Raw genomic sequence first — 13,084 nt, 5'->3', positions numbered from 1 at the left:
ACATGTCAGAAGATTAGTATAGAAACTACTCATAGGCAGTTCCTTTGAGGCAAAAATTAACAACTTATTTAAGTTTCCCAAATGGCCTTCTAGTTAACACTTTACCCCAGGAACTTAGCATGAAAGAGTGAGCCTGTGGTACCAAAAAGAAAGTACAATACCTAAGGAGAAAAACAGAAAGGACAGGCCAAGTCCACATCTAGAAATATCACCATGCAGGGAGAGTTGCAGGCGTGGAGTAGTTGGAAGCAATGTGACAACCACTGGATATGGGATCAAAAAAACCTGATGCTGGAACTTCCCTGGTGGTCCAGTGGCTAAGACTGTGCTCCCAATGCAGGGTTCAAACCCTAGGCAAGGAACTAGATCCCACATGCCACAACCAAGAGTTTCCATGCCACAACCAAGATCTGACACAGCCAAACAAATAAAAATAAATATTAAAAAAAAAAAAGACCTGAGGTCAAATCTGGGTTCCACCAGGTGGTTCAGCAATCTGAGCCAAGTTATTTTGAGGCCCTCTAAGCCTCAGTTTCCTCATCTCCAACAGGACCTACAAGAACAAATGCAAAAGGTCCTAGACCAGTACAGAAGGACTCTAAGCACAACCAGCTACATAATCTACAAGTTCAGTATGAAGTGAAAATATTGGGCTTTTCCCCAAAAATAAAGGATTTCAAGACAGCCATAGCAGAGCTTTAAACTAATCCCAGGGCCCTTCTAAGGCACAGACCACATACATGTGAAGCTGGCCCTCACCCTAAGAGCCTGGAAGGTTTTATGACGCTATAACATTTTCTCCATGTCTATTATTCTCCGTCTCCCACATCTGTTTCCCTGTAGATAACAGTTGAAAAAAAATTCCTCAAAAATAAAGAACCTTAAAAAGAAGTTTATCAATGTTAAATTTACTTAGGTTGATAATTATACCCTGCTTATATAAGAGAATAATTTCCTATTCTTAGTAAATTCACACTGAGGTATTTAGGGATAAAGAAACAAGTATGCAACTTATTCTCAAATTATTCAGAAAAAGTAAGGTGTGTGTGTGTGTGTGTGTGTGTGTGTGTGTGAGAAAGAGGGGGTATGCAAACATACAATGATGAAGCAAACAGGGTAAAATTTAACAGTAAGTAAATCTGGGTAAAGGACATATGGAGGTTCTTTGCTGCACTTTTATTCTTGCAACTTTTCTCTGAGGATACATTATTTCCAAAGGAAAAGTAAACGTCCCCTGTGAGCTTTGGGGGAATGAGAGTAACAACAAAAAGAGGTGAGACAGAAGCTCTGTTTAGATGGCAGCACATTTCTTCTTCCTTAACTGCTGAATCTCTAGCACAGAGCCCAGGCCAATAAATATTTAAGACAGGAAGGAGGAAAGGGCAATATCCCACCGGGGAATGAGGGCTCGGAGCAAGGACAAATGACTGATAGTTAACAGCAGCGAACTGCCTCTGTTTAGAATGAGACCACAGGCACAAGACGTGCCATGGTGTAAACCACACTGTCCAGGGCCTTGGTTCTCACTGCTTACTGGCTTACTAAGAGTTCACTTAGACCCACCTTGGGCCCACCGCTTAACCTTCCCAGGCCTCAGGGTCCTCACTGATAAAATGTGAGAAGTTACTAACTCACTCACCAAGTAATTACTGGATGTCTCCCATATGCCAGGCCCTCAAGTCATGTTCCCTGCTCTCTAGAGCTTTCATTCTGGAAAGAACCTCACAAATGACTACACTAAATAATTTCTTGAGGTCTTTTCCAACCCTGAAAATTCTATACAAAAATTCTGGGGCTTTTTACTTCAAAAATAGGAATGAATTTAACCACTCTCAGAAGAACTCATAACAAATGCATGCTCTCTTAAAGGTGAAAATACACCCAAGATGTCCTATGTTTCATAACTTAAAAATCTGCACACACAGTCAGGGAAATGCCTGGGAGCATATATAATTAAGCCTTCTGCAAATGATCAAGGTGGTTTTAGTTGCCAAAATTCTCATTCCTTGACAAGTTACAAATAGCAAGAATTTTAAAAATCTAACTGGGCAAGGTAGCTAGAAAAAAACATTATAAAGATAGAAATACATTTTTAAAAACAATAAACTTATCAATGAGAAAAATAACTTTGAAGTGTAGATTAATGATTAGTATTAAAACTACAACATCAAAAGTATTTTAATTTTCTGCTTCATCAGTCTCCTCATTCACAGTCAACTAGCACAAAAATGGTTACAAAGGCTAATTTTGTTAAAGACCTTGGAGAAAAGAGGAAAGAATTGCTCCTTCATGAATACTAAAGATGATAAAATAGGAAACCAATAACATTTTATCACTTTATATAAATTAATCTAATTTAGAAATAATTTAGTACCATGATTTATGCAGACTTGTTATCTAGCCAAGAAAAGTTTTTATATTACTAGTATCAGAAGCATGGTACCTACGGTTGCCAGATATTAAACATCCACACTGATTTATATAATTTAGGAGAAATGGGAAGGGACAGGGGATCAAAAAATATAATTATGAGACTCAAAATGCTCAAAGTAAGGGACATTAGAGAATATTATTTCCCAGATGGGTTCTCAGGAGCTAACATAGGAACATACATCCATGAAAGATGGTTGCAATCACAGGCTACAAGTTGGAATATTGAGACTGCATATTTGTCCTTGAAAAACAACTATCCACTAACATAATTCACAAAGACCTGGACACTTTTACTTTTTTTTGGTAGATGCAAAGAGGGACCTTTTTTATTTTTAGATTTTTTGATGTGTACTATTTCAAAGTCTCTATTGATTTGTTACAATATTGTTTCTGTTTTATGCTTGGGTTCTTTGACCCGGAGGCAAGTAGGATCTTAGCTCCCCCACCAGGGATCAAGCCAGCACTCCCTGCATTGGAAGGTGAAGTCTTAACCACGGGGCTACCAGGGAAGTACTAACAAAGGACCACTTTAAAGAGTTAACTTCCATAACTAAAGGCTATTCATCTGTGGTTTCACAAAATGGTAGTTTGAAAATTTTTATCCCTAGAAATGAAAAATGTTCTAAATGTCCTTTGGATTCATAGAGTCAACACTTTACCACATAGCAAATTACCAGATAGTGAAATCATTACTTGATCTAAATGCTACATGGACTATATGACTATTAGTAAAGTTCAGCACCTGGCTCCCCACAGGGAGTTACTAACCACTTATTAGCCATGAAGACACAAAAAAGTCAGCTGGATGTCACCAGATAAGGAGAGGTCTGTCTTACGGAGCCCTGCTGCCCTCAGCGATGGAGGAACCAGGGCGATGCGCGATGCTCAGGCCCTCCTCCAGCAGCCCTGCAATGAGCACTTCACACTCACCTGGCCAACCCACAGAGGTTTTAACATGCTTTCAGGTAAAACTGATTTCATGTCACAATATTCCAATGCTATTAAAAAGATCTAACCATTTCCAATAATCAGAAAATACAGAGGTTTGCAAGATTTATCTCACAGCAAATCCACTTAGAGTTTCATAATACTCAGTTCAGATCATAAAGGCCAGTTGAGTTGGGTTGGCAGAATGTTGGCTTTTAGAATTAACCCTTCTACTAGATGGTTGAACATGAATATGCTTTCTCATCTCTGAAAGAGAGTGGTTTTAGTCAAAGGTTTACAGTGTTCAGAAGGGGCAAGGAGTAACAGATCACTTTGTAATATGATGAAAGCTAAGGACTTTGTTCATAGGAGGGCGATGAAGAAATGTATATGCATATAAACACAGAGTGTCTGGAATAATGTTTTCAGAGATTTTACAACGTCCTGAAGCCCAGCTACAGGTTCTGCTTAGAATTCCCCATGAGATGGCTTCTCAAATCCCTTCTAACTCTGCTATGCCATGCATGCTATTCTGGGGTGTTGCTTATATCCTTAACTACACACCCCTTTCCATCCTCTCAGTGTGTTGGTTGGTGGAGGTCATTCTCTTCCTCTAACCCTGCTCTTCTACCTGTTCCTTGAAGAATAAGGACTAATCCCTCACTCATGAGGATGTACACCCAAGCCCAGAGCATCTCTCAGAGCAGGGCTGCCCCCTCTTTACTGAGCACTCAAACCACCCATAGATCTGGGGAAAATGCAAATTCCAATTCAGCAGGTTCAGGCAGGGCTGTGAGTCAGCATTTCTAACAAGCTCTGGGGGACCCCTCTAGAAGATGCCTCCTCTCAACCCCCACCCCAGTTCCCTAAGCCCCCTTATCAGCCCAAGGGCAGCTCACCACGGTGTTTCTGTGAAATCCTCAAGTGACTTCTAAAAGGTCTGAAATTCTTTTAAAACATTCAAATCCTTCCCACCTGTCCCCAACCTGCAACTGCTTTAGAAGAAAAAGCTATGTGTAATACATCATCGTGTCACAACAGTAGAAAAACTCTGGATTTTAGGCTGACAAACCTGGGTTTGAACACCATAATCTAACAATGTGGTTTCTGGCACAATGTTCACCTCTGTTAGTTTCATCTCTAAAACTGTCCTGTTGAAAAACTTAAAAGAGAGAATGCTAGATGGAAATTATTATATATAGGATGGATAAATAACAAAGTCCTACTGGGAACTATATTCAATACCCTGTGATAACTATAATGGAAAAGAGTATGAAAAAAGAATATATATGTGTAACTGGAGTCACTCTGCTGTATTGTAGAAATTAATGCAACATTATAAATCAATTATACTTCAATAAAGTTTTTTTTTAAAAGATAATGCTAGTAAAGCAACCAGGATTGCCAGTCCTAATGACAACCTTGGTTCAGCATCAGCCCTAACCTTTCCTGATATAGAAATACCCCAAGAATAGTGGAATATAGAATCTACCAATTCCTCCTGACAAGGTCTAGACTGAAATATCTTAACATCCTCTTTGTGTCCCCCCATATGACTCCAATGTGCAAAGAATGAACTATCATGGAAAACAAGAATGATCTGAGAAGACAAGATTTCTTCTCCTTCACAACTCTGAACTTCTAGCGACAACACAGGGACCTTGAGAATTCGCTTTCTCACATGTGAAGTGAGGCAGAACAAACGTCTACAGGGGCTAAAAAGTTTGCCTTCTACAACAAAATGCGCCCTTAGTTTTCCAGAGTAGGTGAACACAATTCTAATAATACTCAAGATTAATCTGCTGTGCTCCAAACGACGGTACTGTTCTCCCAGTTCCTATGCTTCACTTTTATTTCTGCATCCATCCTTTAACTGGTTGTGAACGGTGCAGTCCTCGTTATAGATTAATCAAAGCAAACCATTTATACATTCTGCTTCCTGTTGTTAAGAATCTTCCCAAAGTGTTTCTGTTCACCATCAGGAGGCTATAGGTAACCTTGTGAGGCCAACTAACACTAAAGGGAATATGTGTGTATCATGCAACAACTATCTCAGCTATAATGTTAAGTCACACTAAAAGGGCACTAAGAAAGCACAGTATTAGAAGGAATATGAAATAAATCTGTTAGGAAAAAAACAACCATATGAAGGTGAGCATATCACTTGCCCCTCCCACTCCTCTGCATAAAAGAGTTTCGTGCATCCCTTTTGCTCAGACTAGCAAATAATTACATACTGTTCTCAGTCAGTAAATTAATTTAATTTACTGATTAGATCAATATTTTAGTAAATCAACAATCTTAAGGTTTCCTTGGTGGCTCAGTGGTAAACTGCCAGCTAATGCAGGAGACACAGGTTCTACCTCTGGTCTGGGAAGATCCCACATGCCTCGAAGCAACTAGGCCCATGCACCACAACTATTGCGCCTGTGCTCAAGAGACTGGGAGCCACAAGTGCTGAAGCTAGGGTGCCTAGATCCCGTGTTCTGCAACCACAGAGGCCACCTCAATGGGGAGCCCAGGCACCGCAGCTAGAGAGCAACCCCACCACTGCAATGAAGAGAAGAGCCCTCCCGGGAGCAAAGACATGGCACAGCCAAAAAGAAATAAATAATAAAGTTACCTTTTTTTTTTTTTTTTAGGAAAAAAACAAGCAAACAATTTTAGCCCAGTGAGTATCACCCCTCACAATGCATCAAAATCACCCAAAGGTAAACAGACAGAAAGACCCAGATAAAAGGAATGAAAGGATGAAGATGGAGGATTCATCCCACTCCCAGAGATAATTTAACTAGGATTGGGTAGAACCCAACCACCAGTATCTTTTAAGCACCTCAGCAGATTCTAATGTATAACTAGAGTGGAGAATCACTACTTAGTCTTCAGTTTTTAAATCACTTTAAGAAAGTACAGACTTAAAGCACATACTGGGATTATAGACTACTTCTTCCTATTTCTTTAGTCTTTCCTGAACTCTCCAACTTTTCAACAGTGAGCCTGTATGGCTATCAGGAAAAAATGTGAATAAAAATTAATAGAAAACCACAAAATGCCAAGCATAAATGACTCTTTCATATTTTCTGCTTCTATATTCAAACACACACTTGAATCCATAATCTTATGAGACGTCCCCTCTTTCCAAACCTTCAAGATTCAGTATAAAACAGGCTATCATCACATAAAATAATCATGATCAAATTCGTGAGTTCTATAGTTCCGGTGAGAGAATATGTATTTGCCACCTTAAGTCAGGGGTTTTCAACCCTCCAGAATCTAATTGGTTGCCCCCACTGGAATTATGTGCAGAGTTCTAAAAATTCCCCCAGGCCCAGGCCATAACCCAGAGCAATTAATCAGAACCTCTGGGCTGGGACCTACAGTTTTGGGGGGTTTTTTAATATTCCCAGGTGATTCCAACATGCAACCAAGGCTGGGAACCATTGACTTAAAGAATTAATTAACACAAGTCTCTAGAGATAAGCTTCTACTGGCTTGAAAGCACAATACCTTGAAACTCTGACACTGGTATAACTTCAAAAAATGGTCACTGTGGATATGCATTGATATTCAATTTCAAGTTGCCAAGGAATAAAACAGCACAGTAAATAATAAATGCATTCACTGTTCTCCTTTATAGTTGGGAATAAGTCACCATCTTCTACATTTAAATACAAGAAGTTCTGAAATCACTGTTATATGTCACTCACACATTCTGACCAAGAAAGGAATATGGACAAGACAAAATTCGACAAAAGAAAAAAAATGTTTTCACAGATTCTACATTTATTCTACCCAAGTAGGTATTATTCTTGGTATAACTTTGCTACCTAGAAGTCAGAATCATACTCTCATGTTGCCTGAGATTCTCAGATGAAAGGCCTAGATGTGAAAGGCCTAGATGCTCACCATTTTCTTGTTTGTGAATCGGAAATAAAAGTGCATCTCTTTAATTTTTAGAGAAGCTCCTTTGTGCTCGATTATTCTCACCATGCACCCCCAGGCCTCCTTTCCTCCTCCCTTACTGAGGAAACTGGTGCTTTGGTTTTGGTGCAGATCTATTCTCTGCTCTCTGGGGTAAGAATTAGCCCACAGATAACACTCACTTCTGTGCCTGAAGACTTTCCAGACCCAAGCAGCAGAGAATTTTAATAGTACACAAAACACTGCAATTAAACAGCTTTAATTAACTGTTAATTTTTACATGGACAAATCTCTATTTTCACAGTTGTACCATGCTGATGTGCTCAGTCATGGCCAACTCTTTGCAACCCCATGGACTGTAGCCCACCAGGTTCCTCTGTCCATGGAATTTTCCAGGCAAGAATACTGGAGTGCGTTGCCATTTCCTTCTCCAGGAGATCTTCCTGACACAGGGATTGAACCCTAGTCTCCTGCATTGCAGGCAGATTCTTTCCCACTGTGCCAAATGGGAAGCCAAGGAGAGATTAAATCGCCCTCCACCTGGCTGTCCACCAACTCCTCTCACATAATATACAACCAACAGGGAAATTCTGGAGGGTATTACTAAATGAATTCAAAATGTCTAAGAAATTCTTTTGAAGAAATGGATTCATCCTTTTCCACTTTGAGGCATTACACACTTGTAATCATCTTTTCTAGCGCATACTAGGATTCTCAGCAGACTGGCCTTTTCCTTCTCAGTCCCAGGAAGGAATGGTTTAGGTGTATTGGATGTATCCTTTTGTTCTCCAAGCCAAAAGCACGGGTGAAGGGGAAAAGAGAGTGTGCGGCGGGAGAACTGATGCATTCCACGGCACAAAGATTACAGGCCAAACTTAAGAGTGCAAAAAATAATGAAACAGGTGGTTCTTATCTCCCCTATTAAAATGAGTAAATTCATTCAGCAACATTTTATTAAACACCTCAGCAGTAAAGAATCCTGCAATGCAGGAGATGAGGATTCAATTCCAGGTTGGGAAGATCCCCTGGAGGAAGGCATGGCAACCCACCCCAGTATTCTTGCCTGGAGAATCCCATGGACAGAGCAGCGTAGCAGGCTACAGTCCATAGGGTCACAGAGTCAGACACGACTGAAGCGACTTAGCACACAAGCATGCACATACAATGGCACTCTGTGTACTGGAGATGCAAGTCATAACATTCTCTGCTACCCTGGGAGTCAGAATACAAGGAAGACAGAGATTAAACTGGTTATCACATAGCTGTTTTACTACAACAGTGATTATGCAACGAGGCAGCAATACAGGGTGATAGGGTAGCCTAACAGGGGGGCTGATCTGGTCTGGGAAGTCAGTATAAACTTCTCTTGAGGGGACCCTTAATCTGGGCTCTGAAGGATGGGGTGGCAGCCAGCCAAGCAAAGGAGGAGTTAGTTTTGTGGGCAAGAAATGCGAAAGTCAGCATAGCTGTGGTGCAAAGAAAGAGGGGAAGAAAGAGGAGACTGGCAAGGCAGTTAGGTACCAGTGGGAAGAGGCAGTGTTGCCCCAGACATACTGAGTGTGAGGACCGGCAGGCATCAGTGGAGCCGTCAGGTAGGAAAATGGACATCTGAGCGTGGTGCAGATGAGGAGCCATCTAAGCCAGGGACACAATGATGGGAGCTATGGATGTAGAGATGCAAACTGAAGCTGCAAGAGTGGGTGAAAAATATACCAGGCGATGGGCTTCCAATTTTCAAAAAATCTGAATATCCCTTTGAAATCAACAGTTTGCACTTATAACAACCCCAATCATATCTGCTTCAAGGAACGAGCCCTAACAAACATAAAAACTATCACCATTCAATTGGATGACTTCTCATGTACACAAAGTAAAGGACCAAACTGGAATTTTCAATCTTTGCTTGTGATTATAAGTACAATCACTAATAATTATTACTTTGGTCAAAGAAAAAAAAATCTGGATCTTTTGTATAGCTAAATTAAATAATTATGCTGCCCTGGAAGAACCCTGAATCTACTTGTGGAAAGACATTTCATCCTCCCATCAATCTCTGCACATACATTAGGCACAGAATAGGAAAGACAATGGGGAAAATGAGAGAGCAGAGGAAAATTAATTATAATTATGGAAATGCAGCTTAAAGAACAAAGGCTTAAATTTGTAACACAGCTCTAAGGGGACATAATTCTCATAAGTAACCATTTAAAACGTGAGAAGTCTGCAAATCAGAAGGTAAAGTTGACTGTTTATTAAATATATTTCTTCTTTCTAACTTAGTAAATGGAAAATTGGTATTCCTAAGCATAAAGGAATAAAACAATCAGTAGCCTGCCTACTTGGCTGGACTCCCAGTGACCAGAGGTTTGAGAGAATTTGAGAGATTATCAGGAAAGGCCAGCCAAGGATATCACTTAACCCAACAGACTCATTGCAGACAACAACTAAAGCTTCAAAGACTGAACACTGTTCACTTCTCATCCACCAGGGCTTGCCAGGTGTCCAGATCTTCAATTTGCCATTTTCGTACACACTTCACCTGGGTCTTTTCATGCCCTCCATCATTACAAAATGTGAATGACCTTGACCCGGAAAGCATGACAAAAGAGAATACAGTGGGTGCAGTCACTCCCCAGAAGCCCACTGAATCAGATTCCCAACAGGGAAAAGAGGCTGAGACATCACCCCATGGATTTTTAGAAATCTGATCGTTGTTTGGGTCTGATTAGTCCAGACACACAATCTTGCAAGAAGCAAGCACAATAAAGAACACCAGTACCTTTGGGAAAAGGACATCACTTGAATCCAAAATGTTAGTGGACATACACCAGCCTGACGTGGCTCTAGAGAGGACCAAGGAGAACTGCCAGGGGTAAGGAGGGTAGGATTCCATCTATTGAAAATCACATGACCTGAGTCCCTATTACGTGTACAGCCTAGGCACATGGAATAGCACAGACAGTATTCTGAGAATTAAAACCAGAGCACCAGTCACTCCCAGAGACAAGCTGGGGAAGAGCTCATTTCAGCTCAGTTAAGTCACTCAGTCGTGTCCGACTCCTTGCTACCCCATGGGCTGCAGCATGCCAGGCTTCCCTGTCCATCACCATCTTCCAGAGCTTACTCAAACTCATATCCATCCAGTTAGTGATGCCATCTAACCATGTCATCCTCTGTCGTCCCCTTCTCCTCCTGCCCTCAATCTTTCCCAGCGGGTCAGTTCTTTGCATCAAGTGGCCAAAGTATTGGAGTTTCAGCTTCAACATCAGAACTTCCAATGAATATTTAGGACTGATTTCCTTTAGGATAGACTGGTTTGATCTCCTTGCAGTCCAAGGGACTCTCAAGAGTCTTCTCCAACACCACAGTTAAAAATCATCAATTCTTCGGCACTCAGCTTTCTTTACAGTCCAACTCTCACATCCATACATGACTACTGGAAAAACCATAGCTTTGACTAGATGGACCTTTGTTGGCCAAGTAATGTCTCTATAAAAGAATAATGCAGGGACTTCCCTGGTGGTCCAGTGGCTAAGACTCCACACTCCCAATGTAGAGGGTCCAGGTTCGATCCCTGGTCAGGGAACTAGATCCCATATGCCCCAACTAAGAGTTCGCATGCTACAACTAAGACCCAGCACAGTCAAATAAATAAATGATAAATTTAAAAAAAAAAAGAATAATGCAGATAATTCAGAGAGGCTTCCTAAGGCTTATGGGGGTAGCGCCCATAACAGTGTGAGAAGAGACAGACAGTGGTCAGCCAGTCTGGGAGAACAGGAGCAACTTCATACCCGACCCATCCTCCAAAGCCCACAGAAATCCATGTGCAGAAACATGGAGATAAGAAAGAGGGCAGGGACCAGGCAATCACCCACGCCCCCTCACCATGAGTCCTCAGGGCAAGGGAAGCCAGGCCTCAGCTAGAGGGAATTAGATATGGACATCGTGTGGGGCTGAAGGGAGACAGCAGGTCCTCTCTGTAGAGTCCTAGGTGACAGGGTGAAACCAAACATTCACAGAAGATGGAACCAGAGTCTTGATCATCTCACCACCAACGACAAACAAACGGGAGCTGGGGTGTGGCTCAAAGGCCTTTGCTTCCCCCATCTCTCTTCCTAGTACCAAAATCTGAGGGCTTTGAATTCTTCTTCAAGGGGAAGAACTATAGCAGGGCCAGAAGAATGCCCACCCTCAGCCCTAAGCCAGGGGTAAGGGAGGAGACAGGATTTAAATGAGTTTGACTTTAACATTTCAAACTGGACTAGAACCTCAAGTCGGCTTCCCAGGTGGCACAGTGGTAAAGAACCCACCTGCCAATGCAGGAGATACAGGAGACTTGGGTTCAATCCCTGGGTCGGGAAGATCCCCTGGAGTAGGAGATGGAACCCACTCCAGTATTCTTGCCTGGAGAATTTCACAGGCAGAAGAGCCTGGCAGGCTACAGTCTATAGGGTCACAAAGAGTAGGGAGCAACTGAGCATGCATGAGCACACAGCACCTCAACAACCAAAAGTAGCCAAAACGTATTAATAGAATTTGCCCAAGATGTTGCAAAGATTATTTTTCAACATGAAAAATAAAACAATTTTGTACATGTTAGTGTTAGTCGCTCAGTCGTGTCCAACTCGCTGTGATTCCATGGTCAGTAGCCCTCCAGGCTCCTCCGTCCATGGGATTTCCCAGGCAAGAATACTGGAGTGGGTTGTCACTTCCTTCTCCAGGAGATCCTCCCAACCCAGGGATCAAACCCGGGTCTCCTGCACTGCAGGCAGGTTCTTTACCATCTGAGCCACCAGGAAAGCTGCTTTATCTTTTAGTAATTGGTGAAAAATAAAACAACTTTGTGCATATGCTACAGTAAATTGAGAATGCTCAATAAACAAGTTATAAATGGAAAGCCCATCATGAAGAAAGAAAGAAAAAACAGGGGGAAGAGGAGTAAAAATAGTGAATTTTGAATTTTGATATAAAAACCATTTTGCTGAGGCTTTGAGAATTTTCTCTGTCTCCAAGAGATGAAGGAAGACCATCACATGACCAAAAGGTTATTGAGTAAGCCTGCCTCACCAGCTCACAATAAAGTTTATGTCTAACTACACACAAGTGTCTCCTTGTTAAGGCCTGAATGGCGAACCCTGACTTGTCCCTAGCGAGGAATAAGCACGTAGACCAGTTTGGTTGCTTGCTGTTGTTGTTCAGTCCTGTTCGACTCTTTGCAACCCCATGGACTGCAGAACGCCAGGTTTCCCTGTCCCTCACATCTCCCAGAGTTTGCCCAAACTTATGTCTATTGAGTCAATAATGGTCAGTTAATTCATAGCAAATTCCTCAAACAGCCTCTATTTAAAAGTGGCCTGAGGAGGGGAGGTGGGGAAACAAGCATTTCTTGACATTTTAACACTTAGGGAGAAGTTTAGAGGTCATCTGTCCTAAATAGCAGCATTTGCTGACATGGAAACTTGGTCCAAAGCACAAAGTTTACAGCAACCCACTTGGAGGTGACCCCTGCAAGAGGCCTCGCTCTCTTTGCTGAGCCTTCACTGCCTCTGGCTATTTGCAAGATGCCCTTAACATCACAGACCTGTCCTCCATGCTTTCTGCCTGAGTATGGGGCTAAAGGGGAATCCACTGGGCAAAGCTGCTTCCAAAATTAGTTCTATTAAATTTACAACATTTATATATATTATACATTCTCTCCTTTAAGGCCTTTTTTTTTTTTAACTCTTTGTCTCAATTTGTCTTTGAAATTTTTTCCATGTAGTGTTCCTCTCCAAGAAATGATACTTTTGATCTTAATGAT

At 41.5% G+C, this 13,084-nt stretch overlaps 1 protein-coding gene and 1 non-coding gene across 9 annotated transcripts in view; one reads left to right on the top strand and one right to left on the bottom strand.

The window, feature by feature from the left end:
* The window catches only part of PLCH1 (phospholipase C eta 1), a 260,884-nt gene that overhangs the window by 182,412 nt on the left and 65,388 nt on the right, over positions 1–13,084 (bottom strand). The window lies entirely within an intron of this gene.
* TRNAG-CCC (transfer RNA glycine (anticodon CCC)) lies at positions 10,795–10,867 on the top strand. The gene has a single exon. It is a non-coding gene; the product is annotated as a tRNA-Gly (tRNA).

This window comes from Odocoileus virginianus, chromosome 4 (assembly GCF_023699985.2).
Source record: "Odocoileus virginianus isolate 20LAN1187 ecotype Illinois chromosome 4, Ovbor_1.2, whole genome shotgun sequence".
Classification (NCBI taxonomy): Eukaryota; Metazoa; Chordata; class Mammalia; order Artiodactyla; family Cervidae; genus Odocoileus; species Odocoileus virginianus.
The sequence above is the reverse complement of the archived record's forward strand: the minus strand, read 5'-3'. Positions and strand labels throughout refer to the sequence as shown.